This window comes from Ursus americanus, chromosome 2 (genome assembly GCF_024610735.1).
Source record: "Ursus americanus isolate L20-20 chromosome 2, mUrsAme1.1.p, whole genome shotgun sequence".
In the NCBI taxonomy this organism is placed as follows: domain Eukaryota; kingdom Metazoa; phylum Chordata; class Mammalia; order Carnivora; family Ursidae; genus Ursus; species Ursus americanus.
The window spans coordinates 13283880-13310324 of record NC_142128.1 but is presented as its reverse complement, the minus strand read 5'-3'; the positions used below and the strand labels follow the sequence as shown (position 1 = coordinate 13310324).

The 26445-nt window shown below is 49.3% G+C and overlaps 1 protein-coding gene across 5 annotated transcripts in view; it reads right to left on the bottom strand.

Annotated features, from left to right (window-relative positions):
• The window catches only part of AUTS2 (activator of transcription and developmental regulator AUTS2), a 1104184-nt gene that overhangs the window by 84238 nt on the left and 993501 nt on the right, over positions 1–26445 (bottom strand). The gene's annotated exons all lie outside the window — the stretch shown is intronic.

Sequence of the window (26445 nt, the reverse complement as noted above, 5' to 3'; positions counted from 1 at the left end):
TGCTGTTTCACTGCACGAGACGGACCTGCAGTGCAGCTATGTGCTGGGGGAAAAATCTGATTTTAAAAAACGTGTCCTTATTAGACATATTATCTGTGCAAAACATATTTCTATGAGATGATACACAAAGCAATTCAGCTCATTCACATAATGATTTTGCAATTTCGTTGACAGATCATTATTTTGGAAATGGTACTTTTTTTTTCCCCTTGATATGTGCAGACATGCCTATTTTTCAATTTTCTTTCACAATCCAGAAATGCCTATTATTTAACGCTAAGCCTTTTCTCACTAAAAAGTGTTGACTAGCACTTCCAGAAATTAATGTAAAGATTCATCCGATGACCCCAAGATCCCTGTTCTTCCTAGTAACCAGGATGACCTTGGTGTCGAAACAGAAGCCAGCTGACCTGGCCCACAACCCGACACTATGCATATCATCAGCATTATTATCCTGTTCATTTTCCAGAAATTGTGTCTGCTAATTATTACACTGGCTTGAGGAAAGTGAAATAAGCCTGTTTAAACAGCAAGAGTAAAGCCAATGTAAATTACACACTCATGGGCTGAAAAATAAACACGAAGTTGGTTTGGAGGGAATGGTGCAATGTTGCAGAAGCACGGAATATTTCTAGAACTTCTAGAAAATTTAAACAATTCAATTGAAAACCAGCACCCCCGCTCTATAGTTTGAAGATGGATCCACAGTGAAAGTTACAATGGCTGTGTTGTGTCTATGCTGTTTTTGATATGCAACCCTTGTAAATCACTTGTCTTTCACACTCTATACATAGAGAAGTGTGTTTTGACAAAGCAAAGCATAGAATGTTGAATAAATATAGAGAGAACTATAAGAAATGGGGGAGGGTATATTTGAAGTATAGCATATTCTGACTCTGGGGCTGGCTTTTAGGGACAAAGAAGATACTCAATTTAGCCCTCTGTGTTATGTTGATGAAAAAGAGATATTCTTGGGTATATCTGGGGAACATGTTCTAGTTCTCGATGCAAGTGATAGAGAAAGACATAAAATATTTTTATTATGAGGATTTTTTCCCCTCTCTTTTCCTTCTAATATTCATCCTGTAGGGGTGGTTCGGAGAAAATTAATGGATCAAGGGAAAAAAGGAATCGATGAGTAAAACAAGTGCTGGACTGCATATACATTTATGCATAAACAGCTTAACATAAATTCTAGATAGCTTTTTAAAAAAATTTTGCACGAATAAAAAACACGCCAAAGGACTTCCTGACATCTTAAAGTTAATAACATTAAATTGTATATGATAATAGCTTTTCATAAAAATAAGCCGCCAAAAAAAGTGTGGCATGGGGAGGGAAAGAAGATATCCATTAAACAAATCAAGAAGACTGTTACAAAGGCAAAAATGACAGGAAGAATGTGGTTACACTGTGATACCAAGGGAGATTTCTAGGAACGTGAGTTTCTCCTGCTAAAAACTCAGAGATAAGTATTTCACCATTCTTGAACGAAAAAAGCATCTCTTAGTTCAAAGTGGAAGGGCTCTGCTAAATTCATGGCTGAAAAAAAAAAAAAACTCCAGCTGATCTATTTCAAAGGAAAAAAAAAGCCCATTAATGAAATCATTTTAAAACTGAACTAATCCTTGCAGATATGGGGATTGCTTATTAAGAGGAGTCTAATTGGCCCAAAGAAAGAGGAAAACAAACGACTGCACCCCAAATGCAGAAAACACGGGTAAGGAAAGGAAATGGCCCCGGATTGAGTTTTTATTTGCACTTGGGATGTGCGTGCATGTGTGTTTGAGAGAGGGAGATCAAATAGGAGTGAGCAGCAGGTGAAAAGGCCTTTTGGTTGTCTGAAACACCTCCTTGGGGCTGCCGCCTTTGTCGGCTCCACTGGGCTCCACAACACATCCTATTCTCCAGGAGGCGGCTAAGGGATCCTTCTGTCTGAAGCGAACTTAGAGGATGTGATTATTACGATGCCAACCAGTAAGTTATTAAGGAAATAAGTCTGACAGGATATTCGGAGAGGCTTAGGAGCGTGCCTTCTAATAAAAGCTTTCTGAGCCCTTTAATTTTCTGAAACATGCCATAAGCTCTTACAACTGGAGAAGGGGCCCTCTCAAAAAGGCCTCTGCAGAAAAACACCCCAAAGAAAATGACTGCAATGGGACGTTGGCTAATCGGAAAAGGATTCTGGATCTCTTCTTTCTCCCACCCAGGTGGTGGAAACTATGGCGGACCACTGTCCTAACAAGTCAGAGAAGAGTCAAAAGAGCCAAAGTCTAAACTGGAAACTACAAGAAAATTCTTTACATTTCCTCCATCAACTTCCCAAATTCTACTTCCGCCTTTCAAGCATTTGTGCAAATTATTTGGCTCCTTGGGTCTTAATCTTTAGGACGTTTTTTCATGGGTTTTAGGGAAAGAGTCTGCAATTCCTTGCATTCCCTGGGCTATTTTCCTGGCTGATTTTTTTTTTTTTTTTTTAGTTTTCTTTTCTTTTTTTTTTTTTTTTTTCAATAGGAACGTCTAATAGAAATATAGTCAGCAAGAGTTAAGGAGGCGAGTGGAGCTTTCCCTTCCGTTCTTCTTCTTCTTTTTTAAACACAGGGGTACCTTTACATGCTAAGGATTTCTAGATTTTACCCTCATTTCGTTTCATCCCCGTGGCTCGGTTTTGGGAAGGTGAGGGCGGGAAGTGGCTGCATTTAAAAATGATAGAAAAACAAAGCTCTCTCCTCTTGTCTGCTTTTCATGCGGGGGGGGAGGTAGATTTTTTTTTTTTTAATACAAAAAATTTAGTTGGTGTTTAGAGAAAAGTTAATATGTCAAACAGATTGGACTAAAGAGCGTCGAGCATGAGACAACGAATAAAAGCATTCCGTGCAGACGGGGGTGGGACGTGGCCGCTCGGGTTCGAGGGCCACCCTCATTCCCTCCGGCCGCAGAGCCCGGGGAGCCCTCCGCAACCGCACCTCGGGAAGAGGGACTTCCCAACAAGAAACGAAAGCCTCCTCGAAACTTAAGCGCCAGTTCTTTCAGCCACTGCCGCCGATCCCGAGCCCAGACCTCCTTTGGCTTCCCTGGGCACCGCGCGCGGGCCGAGATCCCGACCTCGGCGTGGCAGGGCCACACCGCTCCACGGTCTCCAGCCCGAGCCGGTGCGGGCCCCGGGCCCCGGTCAGCCGGAGCCCCTCGGGACGGGAGGCGCCAGGCCGGCGGCGGACCCCCAGCCCTCCCGGGCAGGACCGCGCTGCCGCTCCCCGGCCGAGGCTGGCCGGCCGGCCCACGGAGTAAAGTACAAAGGCGGGCGACCGGGCCGCGGAGGGAGGGAGGGAGTGAGGGAGGGCAGAGGGAGGAGGGGTGACGAAGGGGGGCCCGGGCGCGCCAGACGCGAGGCGCCCGCCCCTGCCACCCCTGCCCGCGGGCCCGGCCGCCGCAACAAAGACCCCCGACCCGGCCGCCTCCCTTCCGAGCGCAGGCGGTGAGCTAGGGAGCCGCGCCCCTGGGGCTGCATTACCTGGTTGCAAAGGGTTAAGCGGTCCTGTCAGCCCCAAGTTCATGGTTTGGTTCCTTAGCAGGGCTCACGATGGGGGATCGGCAGAGACCAGGGTAAAAACCAGCCAAACACACGAAGAGAAAACGCCCAACTCCGACCGGGCTGCGTCCGCAAGTCTCTCCTCGGTTCCTCGCGAAAGTCTGAAAGCGGATGCACGGGACCCAAATCCGTACGAGAGCAGCAGCTGGCGGCGGCCGAGCGCCAGCGCCGCGCACACATCCAGCGCGGCCGAGGCCGGGCGCAGGCGGCGGGCGGCGGGGGGAGCGCCGGGTCCGCGCCCGCCCGCTGCCTCCGGGCCGCTCCTGCGGCGCGCGGGTCGGCCGGGCACGGCGGGGACCCGAGCAGCGTCCCGGGTGGGCCGGCGGGCGGGTGAGGCGGAGAGGAGCGGCCCGAGCCGCGGCCGCGGCGCGCGGAGCTAAGAGCGAGGCGGCGGCGGCGGCGACAGGACAAAGGAGACCATGTGCGGAGGGAGGGAGGAGGGAGAGGGAGGAGGAGGAGGAGGAGGAGGAGGAGGAGGAGGAGGAGGAGGAGGAGGAGGAGGAGGAGGGCGCGCGGCGGCGGCGGCTTCTCCCCGGCGGCCGCTTCGGGCTCCCCGACTGCCGGTGCCGCCTCTCCAGCAGCGCCGCGGCCCGACTGGTCCTGGTTCCGCCGCCGCCGCCGAGGCGCTGGAGGCAGACGCTCCGGGAGTCTTTATTCGGGGCCGATCTCGCCGGGCGCGGCGCCGAAGCGCTGCAGCGGCCGGGGCGCCGGGCGGGCTGCGCGGGGCCGACGGCGCCTCCTGGCCGGAGCTCGCGGGAGGCGGGCGGGCGGCGGGGAGCGCCCGGGGCTGGCTGGGCTCCGGCCCGCGCTCCGCTCGCGGGCGCCTGCCTCTCCCGCCGGCTCCCAGCTCAAGTGAACTCCATCGGCGGCCGCCGCCGGCGCCGCGGGCTCCCAGGCTGGACGGGTGGCAGGAGGGGGCGGCGGCGGTACGGGGGCCCCTCGCTCCGGACTTCGCTCCCCGACTGCGCGGAGCGCGCCTTCTCCAGACGCTCGCAGCTCTCGGAGCGGGACTTCCTCGGCGCGCCGAGCCCGAGCCGCCGGTGCCGCCGCCCCTCCTCCGTCCCGCCCCGCGCGCCCCGCCCCTCGCCGCCCCTCCTCTCGGCCCCGGCGCCGGGTCGGCCCCGCGGGGGCGCAGTCCCCGGGCGCGACATCGACAGCTGTCGCTCCCCCCGCGCCTCGGGCCCCGGCTCCCCAAGGCTGCCTGCCCCGCGGGCGGGCGCGGCGGGAACTGCAACGCTCCTCGCCCTCCCCGCAGTCGCCGCTTCCAATATTGCGCCGCGGCAGGGAAAGGCCACTAGGCCCGCAGCCCGGGGTTGGACTGAGACTAGGCCAGTCTCCTGTGCAAAGAGCGGGCTCTCTGGGCGGTGTGAGGGCTTGCTGACAAAGTGATGTATGTAGTAAAGCGGCCGCACACAGTAGGTGCTCAGTACAAAATAATAAGTACGCTGTTTAAAATGAAGGCGGGGGGGGGGAGGTCAGAGTCCAGTATTAGAACAAAAAGGTCTTCATCTAACCTCACTCCTACCATGATCAAAGACTAAATGCAGCTGGTTAAGTCCTAGGGACAATCGAGCCCATGAACGGGCCATTTACAGACACCCCCCACCCCTTATTCTTCAAATCCACTGACATCTGTACACCTCACGGCCACAAAGGTGGAGCTGCTCGGTTCCCCCAGCGTCTACCAGACTCAGGGAAGGGATGAAAGGACGCCACGGCCTCACTAAATGGGCAGCAATTACTATCACTCGATCATTTATCACCACCGTGTACTCCAGGGCCCTGTGTAGGATCTGGAAAGGAGGGTGTGGGGGCTCAATGCCCATGAACTTGGTGTTGGGTGGATTCCCCTGGGCAACCCACTCCTGCCAGAGCATACCCAGCTCCCTTCTGTCTAGCCTGGTAGCCCCTCTGCCGAAGTCTGGCCTCCTTACCCACTATCTTGACCACCGAAGGCCCTGAAAAGGTACTGGGCCATACGTGGGGGTGAGGAGACCCTCTGCAAACATCTGGAGCTTTAAGTCCGTGTCTGCAGCTTGGCGGGGTCCCTCCTTGGTGCGCAGGGGAAGTTGCTGTGATTTTCTCAGCGCGAGGGAAAAGAAAGGGGCAAGCAAGGCCTAGGTCGCACCCAGGAGGGTTCTAGGGTAGAGGGGAGCGGGCATACCAGGGGAGTGAGGACAGCTCCGGATGTCCCTGCTGGTGCCACTGGTACCTGGAGCGCAGCAGAGCAGAGAAGGAGGAACGGGGCTGGGGAGAGACGTACATCACATACAAATGCCATGGAGACTGGCTTAAAGCAATAACGTCCCTTCCTCACCTCTTTGGAGTTCAACATCCATCACAGTTTGATTTCATGGCACTCCTGAAAAATCTCTCAAGGGGGAAAAGGGGTGCTTGCTGAATGGCATGTTTTTCTTTAACCTCTATATTCAAGGAATTTTGGAAATAAGGGGGTCTCTTCTCTAGCCTGACCCCTCCCCAACTGGCAGCACTATGTGGTGTTTCTAAAGACCCCCCCCCTTTTTAAAGATAGGTAATAGCCATTTTTCTCTACCTCTACCCCCAAAGAAGTCAGAAGGAAGGGTGCCTCGGCTGAGGACATAAGTTAGGACTTGGATTTTCCCATTGCTTATAAGATGTCACAAAACCCAGCTGAGGCCCTCAGGCTAGGGGCATTCATTCTGAAGCTGTTCCTGCAGTAAGAAGATAGCTCAAAGGCAAACATTAAATTTTCAAGAAAAGACATTAAAATGTTGTTTCTTTTGGAGCAATCAGAATGGGACGGTTTTCTTGTCTTGTTGCTCTAATAAAATCAATATTACAGGGAAGAGATTGCCAGAGCTCCTGCCAGGTCCCCACAGGGTAAACGGAGATGCACAAAAGCGTGGGGGAACTTAGCTGACCAAGGAAAACAAGCACTTAGCCCTCCGCAGTGCTTTTATCCCGCAGCCTTTCTGACAATTCACCAGGCCTTGCATTAGATCGTCATCTCTGATTATCAAGGATTAGATCTCAGAGAAGCCTGGGATAAATCTGCATGTGTTCCTGTATTTTGATTTTTTGTAATCGGGAGGAATGTGGAAATGCCAATGGCCAAGCCCCGAGGGAACCCAGAGAACCGGCGTCTGCACGCTGTGGCCATATTCCGTTCCCTGGTGCCCGCCTGTGATCCTGGCCCTGCCAGGCCGCCACCACCACCTGGCTGGCTCCCTTCCTCAGCCTCTCCGCAAACACGTAGATGAGTGCGTTCTGATTGGTTTCCAGGTTGTTCTAGTCCCCCTCCTTTCTGGAAGGGCGGGAATCAATGTCAGCATTGGAAAGGAAGAGGTACAGGACAGCAGTAGAAGTACGAAGAAGAAAGAAGGAAAGGGAAGGGAAAAGAATGATCACCCAGGGTAGCTGGATCCTGGTCTGGGGTCTGACTTTCAAGAATCAAGATTCATCATGTGGTGGTGGTGGTCATTTTTCCTTGAGAAACTCAGCTTCCCTTTATTGTCATTTTCATCTAAAGGTGGCTGGTACGGGTGCCTGGGTGGCTTAGTCGGTAAAGCATCTGACTCTTGGCTTCGGCTCAGGTCCTGATCTCCTGGGTCGTGAGACTGAGCCCTGAGTCAGGCTCCAAGCTCAGCGGAGACTCTGCCTGAGATGCTCTCTCCCCCTCTGCCCCTCCCCCCAACTTGTGTGCACGCATGCTCTCTCTCGAAAATAAATGAATAATAAAAGAAAAAAGGTGGCTGGAAGCCACTATGTTATATGCAGAAGGTTTAACATACCAAGCACTCAGGGCCTCTTAACATCACCTTCCACTTCTGAACCAGACCTAAGGGGGGCAGGTCTTACAAGGTGGGTACGCTAACACGACGCAGATAACAAGAATATGGACTCAACGGTCTTCCCAGTGTCCGATCAGTTATTTCAGAAACAAAGCCGAATTTTAATATATGACCAAAGACCTTAGCCAAGGTTATGATTTACAGTTAAAACTTAAACACGAACAAACGAACACAGACCAAACCCAAGCGAAATAAAAATATGGAGTCATCTTTCTCAAGTCTCAAAATGCATCGAAAGATTTGTTTTTAAACTAATGGCAGTTCTTCTAAATCAATGGAAAATGGCAAAGTTCTGAAGCTTAAAATGTGATTTGATTCAATTGGTGTCACAAATTACCAGACGGAGATTAAACTTTTTTTTTTTTTTGGTAAAGTATTTCTTATAGATTCTGGCCTTCTGTGGGGCATCTTAGAAAGAAAAAGCTCATTAATTTTGTGGTGTCCTCGCTCCTGAATGTAATAAACTTCAGGCATACCCTAACAGAACATGGGTTGGTGACTCTTGGGGGGTGGAGGGAGTTTAAGAAAGAGGAAGTCTTTACGAAAATGTCCTCGAGCTTCTATCTTTTATTTATTTTTAGTAACCCTGTGCCCAATGTGGGTCTCAAGCTCGCAACCCCAAGACCCAGAGTCGCACACTCTACTGACAGAACCAGCCAGGCGCCCCTCGAGCTTCTATATTTTAAATTACGTGGTAAAAGAAGACCACTAAAGAGGAGTGATAATACATGACTGTGTCTTCAACCGGCCTTGGGAAAGAGGTCACCCCACCTGGGTTATTTCTGTGTCTCTAGGAGCTTGATCTTTTCAAATTCTAAAGCTCTTCAAGCATTGGAAATACAAGTCTCTATCCATTCTTTGGGTACAGGTGACGAGCCAGCGTCTTGCTGACATTGTGACCCTGTCATTTCTGAGCCAGGAGACCTTGGGAAAAATCTCTTCACTCTCCGTGCTGTAGCTTCTTCATCTTGATCTGAGGTACGGGGACAACAGTATCCCTATCTCCAGAGTGTAACCTGTCACTTAGTAAGCGGTTCTGTGTGTTGACTACCATGATCGAAGGTGGCACTCTTTTTTGATTACTGTGGAGGCCAACGAAACAAAAGTATATTCCAGTACGGCTACAACGTCCATTCTACTAGCCATGCCTTCTACGGGATTTTTTCAATGCGAACCACCACGATGATAATGAGGACCACCATGAGAAACATCGCCCGTACATCGAAAACGACACCAGTCCTAGAGGACACACCACCTGTGTAAGGGAGCCCCACTCACACAGGCACTACTGTTAACAATCCTTTCAGACGGGGTCGAACCAGGAGATTGGATAACTTCGGTCACTAAGAAGGCTGGTGGGACGGGGGCAATGTGGATCTTCTTGATAGATGATAAAATCCAATCTTGAGTCAAGCAAAATGCCATGAGAGTTCACCAGGCTTCAAGATGTAAGCCACCTCCTAACGGTGAGAGCTTCGATTCTTCAAACGTAAAATAGCGTTCATCCCAATTATGTCATTTTGGTGTGCTGAATTTTAATTTCTGTCTTAAACAGGCCTACGCTGTGATCTGTGACTACAGGAACGGTTTCCTACTGGTGCAGAGGCATGGTTTGCTTTTTGGTTCCTTTTCTTTGTGGGGAATACCCACCACCTCAATGCGATTTTAAATTCGACCATCGAGGACTAGGTCTCCCGCATCTTTATTCACATCAGAGCATAGTAGCGGGATAAGGAACAGACAGGAGCCTGGAGCACTCAGCATTTTATTATCTATTTGTCAGGATACAATGCTAGCCTGTTCCCTGTGATATGCCTTCTTTCCGAACCGACCTGGTTTCCTGCGGACATAATTCACAACTTGGAATTTGTGCACCTGTCTGGTACCCAGCGTAGTACCGGGAGGCCTCCCTCAATAGCCGTCTGCCGAGAGAGAACGAATAGGTGGCTGAGGTTTTCCCAGCCTGCTGGTAAGGCATCGGGGTGCCTGATAAAGTGCAGGGAGACTCAGGGTGGAGGACACCACTGAGAAGTCCACAGGAACGTGGGGTTTACCCGGGCTGCGGGGGCTGCTGCTCCTTCCTCGTGGCAGGCGACCAACAGCCCTCGCTTGCAGAATGGGAGTCAACAGGTTGCGCACCACCAGGAAGCAGGAAACTGCCCCGTTGCCAACACTGTCCTGCTTCCCACCTCTGCTGACTCCTGACATGACGCCTTCCATGATGTCCAGCCTAGATTAAAACTCTTTCTGGGTCCTAGGGATTTCTCCTGCATTGGCCGATTCATTTGAACCTGTAGATCGTGATTGCCTCCCCGAGTGATGCATGGCTAGTCAACTTCGGGTGGCCCCAAGCCCCTCCACATAGGCAGTTTTAAAATGGAAGCTTCATTACTTATCACTCTGAAAGGAGGCTACAATATCTCACGCTCTTGCTGTTGTAAAGCAAAAGCCTCTACCATTATATGCCTGTGTTGCTACAATTGATCATGGGGCTGCAACAAGCGGGAAGTAAATAAACCGAACCGGGTTAGTTTACGACGCACACTATTGAGACGCAGGGGGGAATAAATATTTTCCAAGTGTAGAAGTCAAGAAAAAGAATTTTACTTTCAAACTTCACAGTGTACTATAAACTACAAAGGGAAAAAAGTGTAAGACCCATAAACTATCTCTTACTTAGCCACCAAATCTACATTAAAATATTAATATTCAGAATCTGACAATCCCACAAAGAAAGGCAATGAAAAATAAAAATACATCCAGTCTCTGCTCATGTCACCCAGGGGCATCTTATTTTTGCTGAAGAGCATGAGAAGGCCGAGCCTTCCTGGCTCTCACCTGTGCTTTGGTCACCCCTTGATGACACCATTCCATACTGGCAGGGGTTTGTCACCTGGGGTCTAGAGATGCGATCTGATAGGGAGTCGTGGTTCTAACAAGTGTTTCCAGCACTTTCCTCGCTGTACACCACGTTCTGCCATCTGCATGACAGGGGGAGTCTTGATTCCTCACTCCCTTGGCCAACCCTGGAATTCCATATACCCTCAATGCTGAAATATGTCAGTTCTAGATCTAAGTCAAAATAAATTCGGATACCTACACTCTCGAGAGGTTCCAAGACCCAAAGGGTCATGGTCAGGCCATCTCAGCTGTGCTAACAGAGGCAGGATATGTGAGTAGTTGACCTTCAGAGGTTTTGTAGTTGGACGGGTGAGTGACACCGTATATTAAGGTCACCTGCAAACATAATGTGAGAAATGGTGGCCGCCGGCATGTCAGCATTTCTTTCCCTGAGACCTTCTCTCAAGGGGTTTGCTCTTTTGCCCTGGAAAAATGTAACCTCAGGTATCGATAATCTTTAGGATCTTGGAAATTCTATTCCTCCACGTCTACTAATACACATGGACCTAACAAAGCTTTGGTGCTTCCATTTTAGCTGCATTTGGCACTGTCCTAATGGTCCAAATATTTATTTGCAGAAATTCTGGTTGGGCAAGAACGCGACCCTTGCTTCTACTGTTTTGGTGACTCACACGGTTGCTGGGGTACTATGTGGGCAGCCAGAGTATCAAAGAATTCCCTTGGTTTATAGCTTCCCTGAAAGCGTTCCTGTTGACGAATGTTTCTGACTTTCACCCTTATTCTGGTCTTAGCTGCTCTCCCTGCCCCTTGCATACTGTCGGCACGGAGTGGAAAAGTCTGACGTGGCCATTACAGCAGACTCTATCTCTGGGACTTTTTGAATCAAACCGGCAGACTCTGGGCATGGTCAAGGGCTGTGATCCACGCCAGCTGCCATGATCATATATTGCTGTTACTGAGGGTAAGGGCAAACCTGCATGCCTACAAAGTCCTGTTAATGCCTCTCCGGTCCTGTATAACCTCCAATTAGAGACCTCTGCTGCAAATTAATTAAATCAGCAATTGCTTCTGCTCTAAACTACAGGTTATCTTGAGGGCTTCCTTAGGGAAATACTTTGAAGACAATGTCTGACATGTATTACCTGTTTCTTGGCTCACCTCTGGACACGGTCATTCCTTTAGGGCCTTACATTTCCTTAGTGGGCACAAGATGCTGCTTTGGAGAGCAAAGATTCAATCCCTTAAGGGCCAGGACTGTGCCCTAACGCCCTCACCCCCACCCCCATCATCATTCCCTTTAACATCTACTACGGAATGCCTTATGTGTAGTAAATGGTCAAGAAACAGTGTTCAGATCAATGAGTTTATGAATAAATGACCACATCTTTGCCAACTAAAAGAATGAAGACATTATCTCAAAAATAAACTATAAAGACCTTTCCACAAACTGCCACCAGTTTAGAATTTCACAGAATACAGAAACGCTCCATCTTAAGGCTAACATGAGAACACACGTAAATTCTCTTGAAAACTAGTTATTAATTAAACTGCCAATCTTTGTGGTAGCTACGCTCTAAATATGGCCTCTAATACCTCTGTCTGTGCATGCTCTGCTCCCACGAGAAGGTGGAGCTTACGTCCTCTATTCTGGAATCACAGCTGGACCTGCAACTCTCTTGAACAGTGGAATGCGGAGAAAGTAATGTTCTGGAGCTTCAGAGCTCAGGTGTTAAGAAGGTCTGGCAGCTTCTGCTTCTTTCCTTTTGGCACCAGGTTGCCATGTTGTGAGGAAGCCCAAGCAGACCCGCATGGGCCTCGGGACCAAAGACCTAGTTGAGTTCCCAGCCAAGGGCCCGTAACAACTCGCCAACCATGTGGATAAAGATCGTGGGTTTGGCTCCCCCAGCCCAGCTGAGCTTGCCTTAGCCGAGGCCACATGGAACAGAGAGAAAGTGTCTCTGTAGAGTCTGGACCAAATGGCAAAATTGAGAGCAAATACATAAATGTGTTTTAAGTTATGAAATTTGTAGTTTGTTATAAAGCCATAGGGCAGTGAGACAACCATCTGGGTCACTCCCAACGTTCAGAAAAAGGAAGCAGGCGAGCACATGGTAGAATGAGATACATGTACGAGCACCACCTTTGCTTTCTTGCCTCTGCGAGGGAATGACGGGGACCCTGAGGTTAGAGAAGGAACTCGACTGAGATAAAGATAATGTCAACACGAAAATGCTGAAATCGGAACTATCTTGGCCAAAAGAAGGAAAAGTTTTCCATTTGATAAAGTAGAAGAAAACTTAACATGACAATGTTAATGAAAGAATAAATCTGATCTCTCCCTTTGCTTTTGGAGGCTGTGAATGTTTGCAAAACTAAAAAGCCTTTAGTAATCCCTTCTTTTATCTGAAACAGACTGCAGTTTTAAGCACAGCCTCATGAAGCTGCAGGTTCAAAGGAACCTGAAACCAAATTAGCATAAAATCTGGAATTCTCATTTCCACCAAATGCACAGCTGCCATCTGACAGCTCTTCTGTGATTTTTGGTTTCAAATAGAAACTGAAAGTAGCCGAGGTGGCACAGGCCAGGGCTCTGTGCGTCAGCGCTCGCTCCCTTCCACAAACTCACACGTTCAAGAGTCTCCCTAGAACCTGTGGATCTGAAATGCCCCCGCCGTGTGGCAACCCGCCCGACAAAACCAGCGGGGAAGCGGGGACAGTTGGTAAGGAAGGCAGGTTGGGGGTTGCTCACATGATAGAAAGACTTTGCTACCACTTTCAAGGCTGTGAAATATTTATAAGTAAATTCACACAAATCAGAGTGAATCTGCTGGGGCGGGGGAGAACACCCTTTCCCAGTTTTTACATCACAAATGCCAAGAAACCCACACTCCAGACACTGCAGTCTAACCACCAGCACTATGCTGACTGCCTCGCATGATTCACTTAACACTTCTGGAGCTTTCTCTTTAGGTAATGACAACTCTATGCCACTACATTTAATTCTGGAAAACCCAAGGGGGGCTGCTTTGCCTCCTGCTGAAATACCATCACCCCTGGGACAAAAAAGTCACACTTCTTTTATAGACGAGGGGGGAAAAATGAGATAATATGTATCCGATCCCCCTGAGGAATACAGGCACTGGAAGAGGATTTTCTCACCCTGTAGGAGGAAGGGTGGATTTGCCCTGAGCCATCCCAAACTTCCTCCTCTGATCCCCCTATGATCAAGTGCATGAATTCAAGTGACAGCTGGTGGGGCTACGACCACAGCAAATGAAAAGCAGGCTGCAGCCACACAGGGGGGAGAGGCAGGGCCTGCCCTCCCTTCCCCGCACGCCTCTCTGTCCACTGTGCCCCACTCAGAGGCCATCTGCTGCCTCCCGAAGCCGGCCGTGGCCGTGGCCGGGGAAGGGGCCCGCGTGGTGGGGCGCGGAATTCACAGGGAGGCCAGTCCCAGACTCACTTTCACCCAGGTCCACGCCTCCTTTGAAGTTCCTCTACTGTTAGTGTACAACTTTTCACATTCTCCAGGAGAAAAAAAATTTAGTGAGCATCTGGTATTTACACAGAATCTTAGAGGGAGTTGACGGATTTAATTACAAGTGTTAGTAAAACAGGAAAATTGTAGCCAGGCTTTCAAATAGCCACTCGCCTCGAAGTAACGAGACTTCTCCTTTGTGCTGCCGGTAAAGAAGGCGATTTATTGCCTAGCCCGGAGTTTTTCCTGGAGAAGGGGAGGTTGGTGACAAGACAGCTGTTGGCTGGTAGCTTTTATTTTAATGCGCAATGCTGTCCTTCTTATACAAAGATCAAGCTTACAAACAACATTCGACGAGGCCGAGGGCTCGGAGTTGTTTTTCCGTTCGCACTGGCGGTGATGGATTTTCCGTTACCAGTGCTCACTTACAGCTGACAACATGCATTTGTGAAACGCCTGGCTGGGTTTAAAGGCACAGCGTAAGGCCAGGAAAATGATTGCAAATAACTGACCTACACGAGGATTAGAGAACTGCCCTGACCCTCACTGGCAGCGGGCTCTGGCGAGTTTCAGCAACTGGTTGTGGGTCTACTGAGGAGCATTACACAGAGGGAGGGTCAGGTTGCTGCAACAGCACTGGACCAGATCGGCAAGGTCAGAAAATCCCGGTTTTAGAACAGGTTCCGTCCCCACTAAGTTGCGGCTCTGGGGAAAAGTCATGAGACCTTTTCTGCACCTTTACTTATTTTTGTTTTTTTTTTTTTTAAAGATTTTATTTATTTATTTGACAGAGAGAGACAGCCAGTGAGAGAGGGAACACAAGCAGGGGGAGTGGGAGAGGAAGAAGCAGGCTCCCAGCAGAGGAGCCTGATGTGGGGCTCGATCCCATAATGCTGGGATCACGCCCTGAGCCGAAGGCAGACGCTTAACGACTGCGCCACCCAGGCGCCCCTTCTCTGCACCTTTAAAATGCACACGGGTTGGGACGGATAGTCTCTCTCTGGCTCTCTTCCATTCGTAAGACCTCATGATTCTGTATTATCTACTATCTAGATTATAGACAGAAAACAGCCTCTGTGCTGGAAAATAACTTTTTCCTCTTTCCATTTTCTTGGAGTTTACGTTATTAATACCTAAGTAGGACATACTGTTTGACTTATTTTTTCTGGGGTTCCCACTCTCTGAGAATTTCCTGATAAATCAATGAAATGTCCAAATTATGCTCTGGTCTGCATTTAATCCTTCCAATGGGTGAGGACAATTTAACTTCCTCATCAAAACAGTCGGGGCACAAGTGAGCTTCTCAAGCTCTGAGCCTCTGTCACTTGGTACCACGGGTCCATTAAACATATTTGTCAGCTTTACGTTTTAAAAGCAAAACCAAAAGGGTAAATGTGTCATCACATACTTTTTAATCTGAAATCCACAGGGGAAGGAGTTCAGAAAGAAAGAAAATACACCCTCCCCTAAGCCCTGCGTGTGCGCGCACACACACACACGCACATGCATATCTGCCCCCCCCCCCATCAGAACAGCACCAACTGTGAAGCTGGGCTTTGTCTTCACCAGACCATTCCTGGCCAAGGCAATGTGCAGACCACATTGGGAACCAATTTAGTCATTTCTGACTTCTCAACAATCAAATAAAACAATAAATAGCCTGAAGTGGGCTTGAAGGGGAAGAGGACCACATGTATTCCCTCTCAGGACTTTTTTTTTCCCCCCTAACATGGAAGTTTGGCTTGAAAAGAACTTATTCCACAGACACATGTGGCCTCAATAGGATGGCTCTGTAACTGATGAGACGGATTCCAGATTCAAGCACACTATATCAGGATTTAAGTCCTCAGAATTTGGTAATGGAAAGTTTGGGTCACGTTAAGGGCTGTGGGATCCAGGGGTAAGATTTAGTGTTAAATTAGCCTCTTGAGCAGCCTGAGGACCCCCCTAAGAAGCACCATATGTCTCAGATTCCAGCTTTTTCCTTCTCTCTTGGCACTTCCCTTTTGATGGACCAGAAAATCCCTGGCTTCAGACCACTTTCCTGTGTATTTATTGTTGACTCCCATCCTTACAATGACTTTTTTTTTTTAGCTCTTTTAAAATGTTTCCCAACTTTTCATTTTGAAAAGTCTCAAACTTCTAGAAAAGATGGAAGGATAGTACAAACAACACCCAAACCCCCTTCATTTATATTCCTTGACTGGTAATGCTTTGCCCTAAATACTTTATCTCTCATTACTCCAGAACTATATTAAGACACACACACCAACGGGTGTCCATTTACTTATCTAGTCCTTTAGGGTTTGTGTGGGAGAAAGGCAACCTCTCCCAGATTCCTTCTGGCACTTTCCTCGTGGTTGCTAATCTGAGTGGTCAGCATCTAAGACTTTGATTGGGTCACGTCTACTGGTGGACAAGGGTCCCTGTGACTTGAAAACTGCCACACACATGTGTTTAGGAAGTCTGCACACGCTTGGTTCTTCTTTCTGCTTCCAGAATTCGTGATGACTCCGCTCAGCTGAGGGGGCCTGGACGTTGCTTTGGGCTTGGGGGTCAGTCAAGAGTGAAAGTGGGCTAAGGGAAAAGGAGAGGACCTGCTCTCCCAGGGAGCTGAAGGCACTTACTTATCTCGCATGGGCTGAGGAGAGGCTCGTATGGGGGCAGTAGGCTTTCACACAACTAACCATATAGCATAGTATTTGACTTTCTTGTCATTGTCTCTTCATCTGTAGGACAGAAAGGACATTGCACTTACATCAGCGTCGCTGAGGAGTCAGTGAGCTAGCATGTAGTGAGCACTCAGTAGATAGAGCTGGTAATGTCGTCCTTACTGTCCTTACAGGCCTTGCTCCCTCAGGTACCCCTCTGAGGAAGAGCCGATAGGCGAGGCGAGATGTGGACGGTCGTCTGGCCTTGTTAGCCTCTAAATCTCGTCAAAGCCTTTCCTAAACTCCACCAGTGTGTGGCCTACTGTATGCTCCATTTTTGGACAGTATACTAAAAGCTGTTCATTCGGTAAGACTACTGTTACTAAGTACGGACTATGTGCCCCCCAAAACCACCCCAAACCAAACCGAATGAAACATGTGACTTGCCCACAGGGCCCCTACAATATAAGAGAGGCCAGAAGACAAACACGGAACGAGAAGGCGGAAGTGACGTGCCCTGGGAGCACATGGAGAACAGTGACTTGCAGGAACGAGGTGTTTCGCCCGGAGAAGGTAGTTGAAATGGGGTGGAGGTAAGGTGAGGAAAATGCTGAAGAGGCCAGGAAGCAGGATAAAGCAGGGAGGTGAAGACAGGCAACCAATCAAATCAGGAACACGGTAGCACGAGGCTAGGAACATCAAGAAATTGCTTGGGTCAAGAGAATCTAAAATACTATGAGCAAAGCTCAGCTGCAGGCCGGAATTCAGGACTGAACACGGGAGCAAGGGCTCAGAGTCGCCCACAAGCGAGGGTGTCCTCTGCAGAGAAGACGGGGTAGGACTTCCCGGGGCCAGGCCGTGGCATGGGAAGCAAGCCGCGCCAAGGACAGGACCCATAGATGCCGTGCTGCCTGGGCCAGGGAAGGAGCCACGGCAAGAGGGACGGCAGATCAGGACAGCGTCACAACAGAACCGAGGAAGGGCAAGATGTCCCGGGGGGCTACGGGGGCTCAGGAGTGGAAAACGCATTGGAGGAATGGGAGGACAAGGCCCGAGAAGGGACAGAGGGCTGGTAAGGCAGCAGGTCCCCGGGGAACAGCCAGAGAGCTGCGGGAGAACAAGGCTGGGCTGGACCACAGATCAACTAGTGAGTGAGTGACGCGGTAAGAACACAGAGGTAGCAAGCACGGACTGCCGTTGCGAGGTGCCATGGAAAAGCGCTGGAGAGACACAGGGCAGGGGTCCGTCTTCAGTGGTCTGTGGCAGAGGGCTGGAACGTGGCTCCTCACCCTTCCAACTATGGCTGCAATTTAATGTGCTCGTAGGCTTGCTCTCCCTATAGGAGTATCCCTAGCCTAGGGACATTCTATACCTACGTACATATAAATGTGTTTCTTAATAAAGAGGAGAAGCTGCTCACGCCAGATTAGTAGGAAATAATCCCAATGTCCCATACTTCGCATTCACAGACCATCTTGTCCACGGAAGTCAATGAAAGCTCGGGGAGAACGAGACCTTTAAAGCATCATGGTAGTTGGAAAATGTGGCCACAAATCCTTCCCGTTGACAGGTGGAGGCTACACCGCAACTCCCTTGAATTTGGTGAATTCGTGACTGCTTTGACTCAGTGGCAGAAGTGGCGCCATTTCCAAGGAAAGCCTTGCTGCTTCTGCCTCCCAGGAAGCTCCCCCCAAAACCCAGCTGCCATTTTGAAAAGGCCGAGGCACATGCGAAGGACTCGTGGAGGTGCCCCCATGGATGGCCCCGGCCAAGCTCAGCCCTGAGTCATCCCCACCCAGGCACGGGACGTGTGAGGGAAGTTGTCTCCAGATGATTCTAGGGCCTGGAATTCAGATTCGAGGCCCCCAGACATCCTGGAGAGGAGACCAGCCGTTCCTGCAGTGCCCTGTCCAAATTCCTGAACCACTGAATCCGTGAGCATAATAAAGGGGTGGTGGTTTACGCCGCTAAGTTTTGGAGTAGATCACTGGAACAAACCCGTCTTTAAATCTGGATTTCCCGCTTGTCATGGGCATTTCCCATAATCGGTCCTTCATTTCTGAGGCTGTTTCCACGACTGGAGGCGGGGCTGGGGATTAGTCTGAAATACTTCCGTACCATTGGCCAACCAGAGGTCCGTAAGCAGCTTACTAACGGGACAGCAATTGCCACTGTGAATTGTAGGGTACTGGGAGGTAAATCACACCACATACCACATACCGGGAGACCTTACCATGTCACTTTTAAGAGAATCAACAAATGCAAAAGAACTTGATAAATATTTTCCATAACAAAACACAATTGGTTGCAATGGGATCCAGCTCTGTTCCTCATTAGTTCCCCTTCAGTTGTCAGACAAGCTCCATATCTCACCGAAATCCATTGTGGATTCTTTATAGTTTGTTGGGAAATGTGACTATACATTTCCTTTATACTGCATGCTTTCTGGAGCCTGCTTTTACATCTAGAGTGCATGCTTAGCTCCCTCTTCCCAGAGGAAAGGAGCATCAGCTTCCAAAGAGAGGTAACGGCAGGTCACAGCGGCTGCTTTGGAAGTGGGTGTGCGGCAGAGGGGGTGGGGAGGGCCAGGCTGCCATTATCAGGGGCTACCAGGTGCCCCGGGAGGGATCACCGTAGGTGAGAAAACACTTGGCTGACATCAGAAAAAAGAACCATCACTCCTTCTCTCCCCACCCTCACTCCCTCTCCTTTTTTTTTAAAGGAGGCTTTTTACCCTCATTAAATGAAACCTTATCTCTGAAAGACTGCAATCCTCAGCAAATGACAAGTGCGCCTAATCTCATTTTCTGACAAGTGATTCTGACAGCACCTTCCCTTTGATTTCTGAGACATGTAGTTAGACATATATTAATCTGTCAGTCATCATCCCGAGGAAGAATAAAAAAAGAGAGAAAGAAAGAAATGAACATTTGTGAATATGAAGGCAAGACAAGAGGCGAGGACACCTATTTTAACTGATGCATGAACATTCCTTTCTCAAGGGGCCCCTCCCCTTCAGGCTCATGGAACATTCCCAGAGGGGAGATGCAAGCTGCCCAATCGGAAGGGCCTGTGGCACCAGCACCCCGGATTTCAGGCAATGCGGTGCAGTGGAAGGGCGTGTGCTCTGGAGGGAGGCCGACCAGGTTCAAATCCCTGTCCCATGGGAAGGTCAGGTGCTTGAATAAGATCTTTAATCTCGGCACATCAGAACCCTGCCTGTAGGAGATGGTCATGGCATCTGCTAGCTATCAAGAGTAAATAACCTTCATCTAATGGACGTGTGGGCATAAGGTCGGCACCCAACCCAGAATTTCCAGTGGAAACACTATCACTGTTATTTCTGCTAGGGTCTTCTCGGGAGACGTTGAATTGGGAAGCAGGAGGAAACAAAGGGTGGACTGCATTCCCTAAGACGTAATGTACGCAGAAGGGATTCTAGAACTGCATGGTAGCGCTCACAAGGACTGCCAGGAAGAACCACATAAAAAATGGCACCACAGGACTCTGGAAAACCCAAACTCTCATGCTTCCTGTTCCTAACCCATGCTGAAGATCTGAGACACACCACCACCCCTTTCTCTTTTTATACTCTGAGAGTAGATTCTTAACTTTGTCACTGAGGCAAGTATTGGTAAAGGTGAGCACATGTGTACTTTTTTTTTTTTTTTTGAGGGGTGGGGGAAGTCATGGGAACCAAGTGTCTTGGATCACTCTGGGGTGAACCATGTCCATCTGCCTGTTTTTTAATTTTTGATTTATTTTTTATTTTTTAAAGACTGTATGTATTTATTTGACACAGAGAAAGAGAGAGAGAGAGCGCACAAGGGGGAGCAGCAGAGGGAGAGGGGCAGGGAGCAAGACGTGGGGCTCAATACCAGGACCCTGGGATCATGACCCGAGCCGAAAGGAGATGTGTAACGGACTGAGCCACCCAGGTGCCCCTCCATCTATCTGCCTGTTTGACAGAATGAAAGTAAATTTGGTGTTTTCTACCAAATGACTTTAGTCAATACCCGCATCGGGAGAGGTCACCAACGTAAGTTTTTTCCATTTCACACAGAGATTGGCGAAGAAGGGAAAATGCAAAGCCTCCAGCCCAACCTCAGAGCTAACGGGGCATGAAAGTGTCAGGTGTTCGGGCTTCTCTTCTGAGAACCACAGAAGACGAAGTGATGGAAAGCTGCCTGATGTGCAAAGCAAGGCTGCTCCCCTTTGTCATCTGGTTTTCAAGCTCATGCAAAGGTGTGCCGACATATTCTGGAGTCGCTGAGCCTGAAAATGATCCAGACAAGTCTTCTCTAGGAGGATACCACTCTAGGACGAGCTTCTGGGTTATACGTCTCAACCCCCACACCTGCCCCCGGGTGTAACACTACAAAACACCTCCCAGCTCTTTCCAAGGCCCTCTCTGCATTGATTCCACCTGCCAGGGCCCGTTACTGAATAGATGCGCTTCGTGTTGCTACGAGAGGGTCAGAACACAAAGGATTGGAGAAGAGAAAGGGAAATGAGGAGTCTACGGAGTCACCGACCCCCACTTCTTAAGTACAAAGCGTTGTTCTGTGAAAAACGGGCACTTCCCGTGACATCTGCTATTCATTTCTCTCCTCTCCTTCCTCCTGTTTTTGAAACCGAATGCCTGGCCACCACTCCGTCTTCATGGCTTTACACTTACCGAGAAGGAAAGAAATAGAGGTGGCACCGCCGTCCTGGCTCCTCTGTGGCTAATGGAAGAACACGTGGGACACGACAGACAGGGAGGAGGAGATGATCTACGCTCGGGCAGAAATTCTTCTGCACACCAGCAAGGGGGGAGATGACCTTCTTCCCTCCCCCTCCCCCACCCACGCATCTGGCACTGTGCCACCTGGATCGTAAGGGGCCCCAAAGAAGAAGGAATCCCTGCATGAGGATGGAAACACAACTGAGGAAAATCCCTGGAGGAAAAGGCAACAGACTTCTGGTTTTAGCAAGAATGAACTAAAATGCCTTCAAACCAGGGACTTGGAGAAACATGACCTTTAGGGTAACGGCGCCACATTTGCTAATGACGATTTTATAGTCCCAAGGACGACGGTTCAACAGGACGAATGACCGGGCCGCTCGCAGGCCATGTGAAGTGCGGGGGTACACGGGGCCATGCTGGGCTCATCCAATAAGACCCTGGAGTCAAGAGCCTGGTTTGCATTCTGACCAGGCCTATCCCTTTCGTGCTCTGGGCCTTTTGTAATGCAGGCCCCTCTCAGGATGTGTGTGATGAAGAGTATGTTTAAAAATACCAAATTGGTTAAAAAGCACTACGTCGACTCCAGAAGGAGTTTTGGAGTACATTTATATGTACATAAATGGGTATACATTCGGTATACATTGAGATGTCTAAACACTGGGTGTTACTGTTCGAAAAGATGTTTCCAGAACTTGAGAGAAGGCTATTTTATAATAGAACAATTACAATTAAAAATAATTAAAATAGGGGCGCCTTGCTGGCTCAGTCAGTTAAGCATCTGACTCTTGATCTCAGCTCAGGCCTTGATCTCAGGGTCGTGAGTTGAAGGCCCGTGTTGGGGAGCCTACTTAAACACACACACACACCAAAACAAAACAAAACAAAACAAAAAAACCCCCTAAAATATAAGGAATGAGACTGGCCAGCTGCAGAAGTAGCCCAAGAAACTGCCTGTAAATTCATGGCTGAAGAGGTCTAGAGTGACCCCAATTCAACCCAAGTGACCTTAGTGTAATCTTGGGGAGTCAGGATCCCAATGTGATTAGAAGTAAGAAAGCTTAAGTTGAATCATATCGTTCTCTTCTCTGTCTGTGCACCCACCTTTCTGTAGGATCTTCTGTCTTCCATCCATCCATCCATCCATCCATCCATCCATCCATCCATCCACCCATCATCTCCACGTCTACCATGTGATAAACACAGACTACTTTGCACCTTTGTGCACAGGCAAGACACACACTCTGCTCTCCGGGAGTCCACTGTCCAGTACTTGGAAGCAGTATAATCAGAAAGTAGAATTATGTGCTAAGTATAATAATAGAAGTCACTACACGGTATTGGGGGTTCACACAGGGCGGAAGGGGCAACTCTGCCCGCACCTCTTGTTCTCACGGTCTCTGCTCGCCAAGTGACCTTCCGATTATAATCTGTTTTCCTCAGGGACTGTCCTTCGGGGGAAGATGTGCCAACTGGGGCGTGTGAGGCATTCTGTTTGGGGTTGGTGGTGATACTGATCTTTATAAATGGAAAGATTAGTGTTATGATTTTGTCGGTTTCCCTGGAGTCCGATTAGCATGATGACCTCTGAGTTTCTAGACTGGGCTGACCCAATCATGTAACTGCCCTTCCGTGAGGCTGGGCCAGCACTGCCAGCGGAGCTGCCGTCCGCTTTCCTACCTTACTGTGCTATAAATACTGCGGGAGGGTGGTTTGGGCTGCTACAGGGGCTTCCTCTGTCCTTCTGCTTTCAAAAATCACGTGTCCCACTCTTTTCAGTAAGTCAGTGACTGCTCCGTCTTCACTTCTCCTCAAGCTGTCCCACCGAAAGTGCGACGCTGGCTTTTAGCGTGTATGAGGCCAACAGGTCTCTGGCCAAGGCTCTCCTACTGAACAAATCCAGGGGCCCTTTCTGTCTCTCCTCCTGCACCATTTGCTGACGGCCAATCCCTTTTTCACTGGGCTTCCATGATGGGGAGTGATTATTATCCTCTTGTTTCTTCAAGTGACGTTGCCTCCTCTTGCTTCTCTTTTTCATTAATAGTGGGATTTTTCAAGGTGCCCCTTCAATGTCTAGAAAGAAGGAGGTAGGAGGCTTTTACCAATTCCCCAACTTCTACCATAATTTCTGAGCAGATGGCGCCCAAGTCTCCAGCTCCATATTTCCAACTCATTTGTCGGAGGCTGGCACTGACTGTCCTGTAGGCACTTCAAAAATCAATTTCCAGAAATGAACTCATAGGCATTTCCTCTTGATTTCCAATGGTCTGGCCCGGTCCACTCCCCTACCCCACCCTCAGTTCACCAAATCCTCTGGATACCTTCCTCCCTTCCCCCCTCCTTGTCCTGCTCGTGCAAGTCCTCAGCCGGTTGGGACAGCTGTGCTGATGGTCTCTTCCCAGCCTGGTGTTCGACTCTCTCTTTTCACCCTAGTAAAGGCTCCAAACAGGACAGGCCCGAGGACAGAGCTCTGTGCCAAGACATGAGATGCTTCCTCTCAGACTGACAAATACTAAGGGACAGGTTAGACAGAGACTGGCTTTCGGGTCTCACCTCTGCCCCACCAATCTTATCCACAGACTTGGGCAAGGTATTTAACCCCTTCGAATACAGCTCCCTTGTCAGTCATAGTGGGGCGGTTATTTGCTACACCCCAGGCTGATAGGAGGAAACTGGGTAGACCTCATCCAGTGTAAACGAGAGCCTTGACGTTTCTGGCTATCTTGGCTGAGAGGAAGGGAAACTGGAAAAGAAGACAATTTGATTTGCCTTGCTTGGCCTGCGGTGCCCAGCCCTGTACACTGTACAGGGTAGGAACTCAAATATTTGGACTGCCTTTGAAATAAAGAACTCTCTTTTAGCACGTCCCAAGGAGAGGAAGATATCACTAAGGACTAGGGTCATCCTTTCAAGGGGTAATTTTTCTTTCTTCAAGCAGTTACCAGGATTGACAATCTTTTCCTTCGACCATCCAATCTAAATCACTTTACCAGCCTGATGAATGGCTGCCCACTGCATACCCAGCTGGGGAGGAAGGAGACTCAGCGAGGCTAGAAGTCATCTCTGTGTGAGCCCGATTTGTTTTGTGATTCTCTCCTGAGGCCCCTTCAGGGTGGCTGCAATTGCTTTGCAATCAGTGGCTGGGCATAAAACAACTAGGTCAAAATTTTTAAAATAGGATTGGGGTTGCACAGGGAGGGGAGGGGTGGAAGTTAAAGGAAATGGAGTTGTTTATTCTCTTATCCTAAGGGCAACTCAATAACTGCCCCTGGAAATCTGAAGAGCTAGAAAGGAAGTGCCCTTACTCATGGAGGTCACAGTGAAGCATGTACACGATAAACTGTGTCTGCTCTGGGCTCTGACTGGTCACAGGGGACGGACCCACTTCTCTCCTGGTCACTTCTAGCGCTCGATCCTAAGACACCCACACCCTATCCACCACGGGCCGTGTAGTCCAGAACCGAGTACTCTGGGTGGATGGGTCCAAAGTCACTAGGCTTTGACCGTTTGATTCAACAGCAAGAATGTGTCCCCATTTCTTTTCCTCCCTCGGAAATGATGGTGACAAATCTTGTTCTCGGTTATCTTTGAATTTTCAGACTTCGTACTCAACACTTGCTGTTTTCTGACACATGCACACGAGGAGCAGGGCTTATACATGGATGGAATCAATTATAATTTGATTAAGACCGAGCAGAAAGAAAGGAAGTAATAACAATCATCATTTCATTTATAAGCCTTCCTTCCCCACCCAGGCTCTTGGTGTGCAAAAAAGGCAATTAAAACGGGGTTCAATTAAAAATACCGTAAAAAAGAAATCAAATAAAATATTAAAAAGCCAAGTGCCGTTATTAAATAAGTGTTTGTGAGAGGAGGTCCTCAGACAATAACGAAGAGCCTAGAGAGAGCAGGAAATCTTCCGCTGGGCGGAGAGAACGCACACTCGAGGCACACCTACCGTGAATGCTGCTCTGTTGTTCAGCACAAAACCTGTGTCTTATTGAAAAGTAAAAAAAAAAAAAAAAAAAAAAAAAGGCCCCCCCCCCCCCGGCCACTCTATAAGTGTGCGATGTGTATTCATTTTACATTTCCAATTCTTAGGGGCCCTGGACCCCTGCCTGCTCTGCCTCAAGGAGACACGTCCCCCATTAACCCACATGAGGAGCACAGTGTGTCTCTTTGAATCTGCTAACTGCGGTCACTCTCCTGCCCAGTACGGTGCTGACATGTCCCCAGTGCTCTGGTACCAAAGACGAATCAAGTCAGAAGCACACAGAAAATGCTGCTAATTCCGGGCTCTTCACCCAACCACCTCAACACTCAAAGGAGGGATAAGGAAGTGTCTCATTCTATATATTGTAACTTTTCCTGAGCATCTGGAAAAAAAAAAAATCCTCTGCTGGCCAGTAAGATGTACAAAGTGGAGGGATTTAGGAGACCTGGGGGTTTAGTCCTAGTGGTGTGACCTTGGGCAAGTCACTTAAGGCTTCTCTGAGCCTGGGTTCTGTCATTTACAAACGGAGGGGGCGGGGCCTAGCTACGTGAACTCCCTTCCAGCTCCAAGATCCTCCCCTCCTGAAGCTCTGTAAACAGGGTTCAGGTATTTTCAACGTTTCAACCCTTCTGTACCCTTCAGTAGGGTAGATGAGAGCCAAAGAAACAAGATCCTTCGAAGTATAGAATGTGAATAACCAGAAGGGATGTAATTAAAATCAGGGTTCTGTTCCCACAAACACACCCAACCATCTTTCCATAAAAACACTACGGTAATTAACAAACCTGGAAACCACACACAGCCGCCCTCCAGGCCCCGCCAGGCTTCCATGAGAGCCTGACTCATAAGCCGGGCTTATGTCCTCACCCCTCAGACAGCAGGCCTCGCTCCTGACGGCCGCTCGGGGGTTTTTTAGCCCATGGCTCTTCGGGAGAGAGAAGCAGCTTCAAGTCATGTAGGGGCATGAATACATTTCTGGAATGTAAAAATCATTACAACGATGAAAAGAAAATATAAGGGGCCTGCTGGTATCAGCCTATTCCCACATCTGTCCTCAAGCCTCCTCTTTTCTCTCTTTGCCTCCGAGAGACTGCCACAGAGCAGGTGCCAAATTGGTTCCTTGGGAACCTGGCTCTGGGAGGAGTCCTCCTCTCTTGAGCTGCTACCCACCCTCCCAGCCCCCCAGGGACATGTGCTTCGCTGCCCAAATCCTCCAAGGCTGAGGCATCCCATGGGCTGAGCCAGCCCCTGGCACTGTTCAGACAAGGGTGAAATCTATTTTCAGAATTCTCCTCCACTTTTAACACCGTTA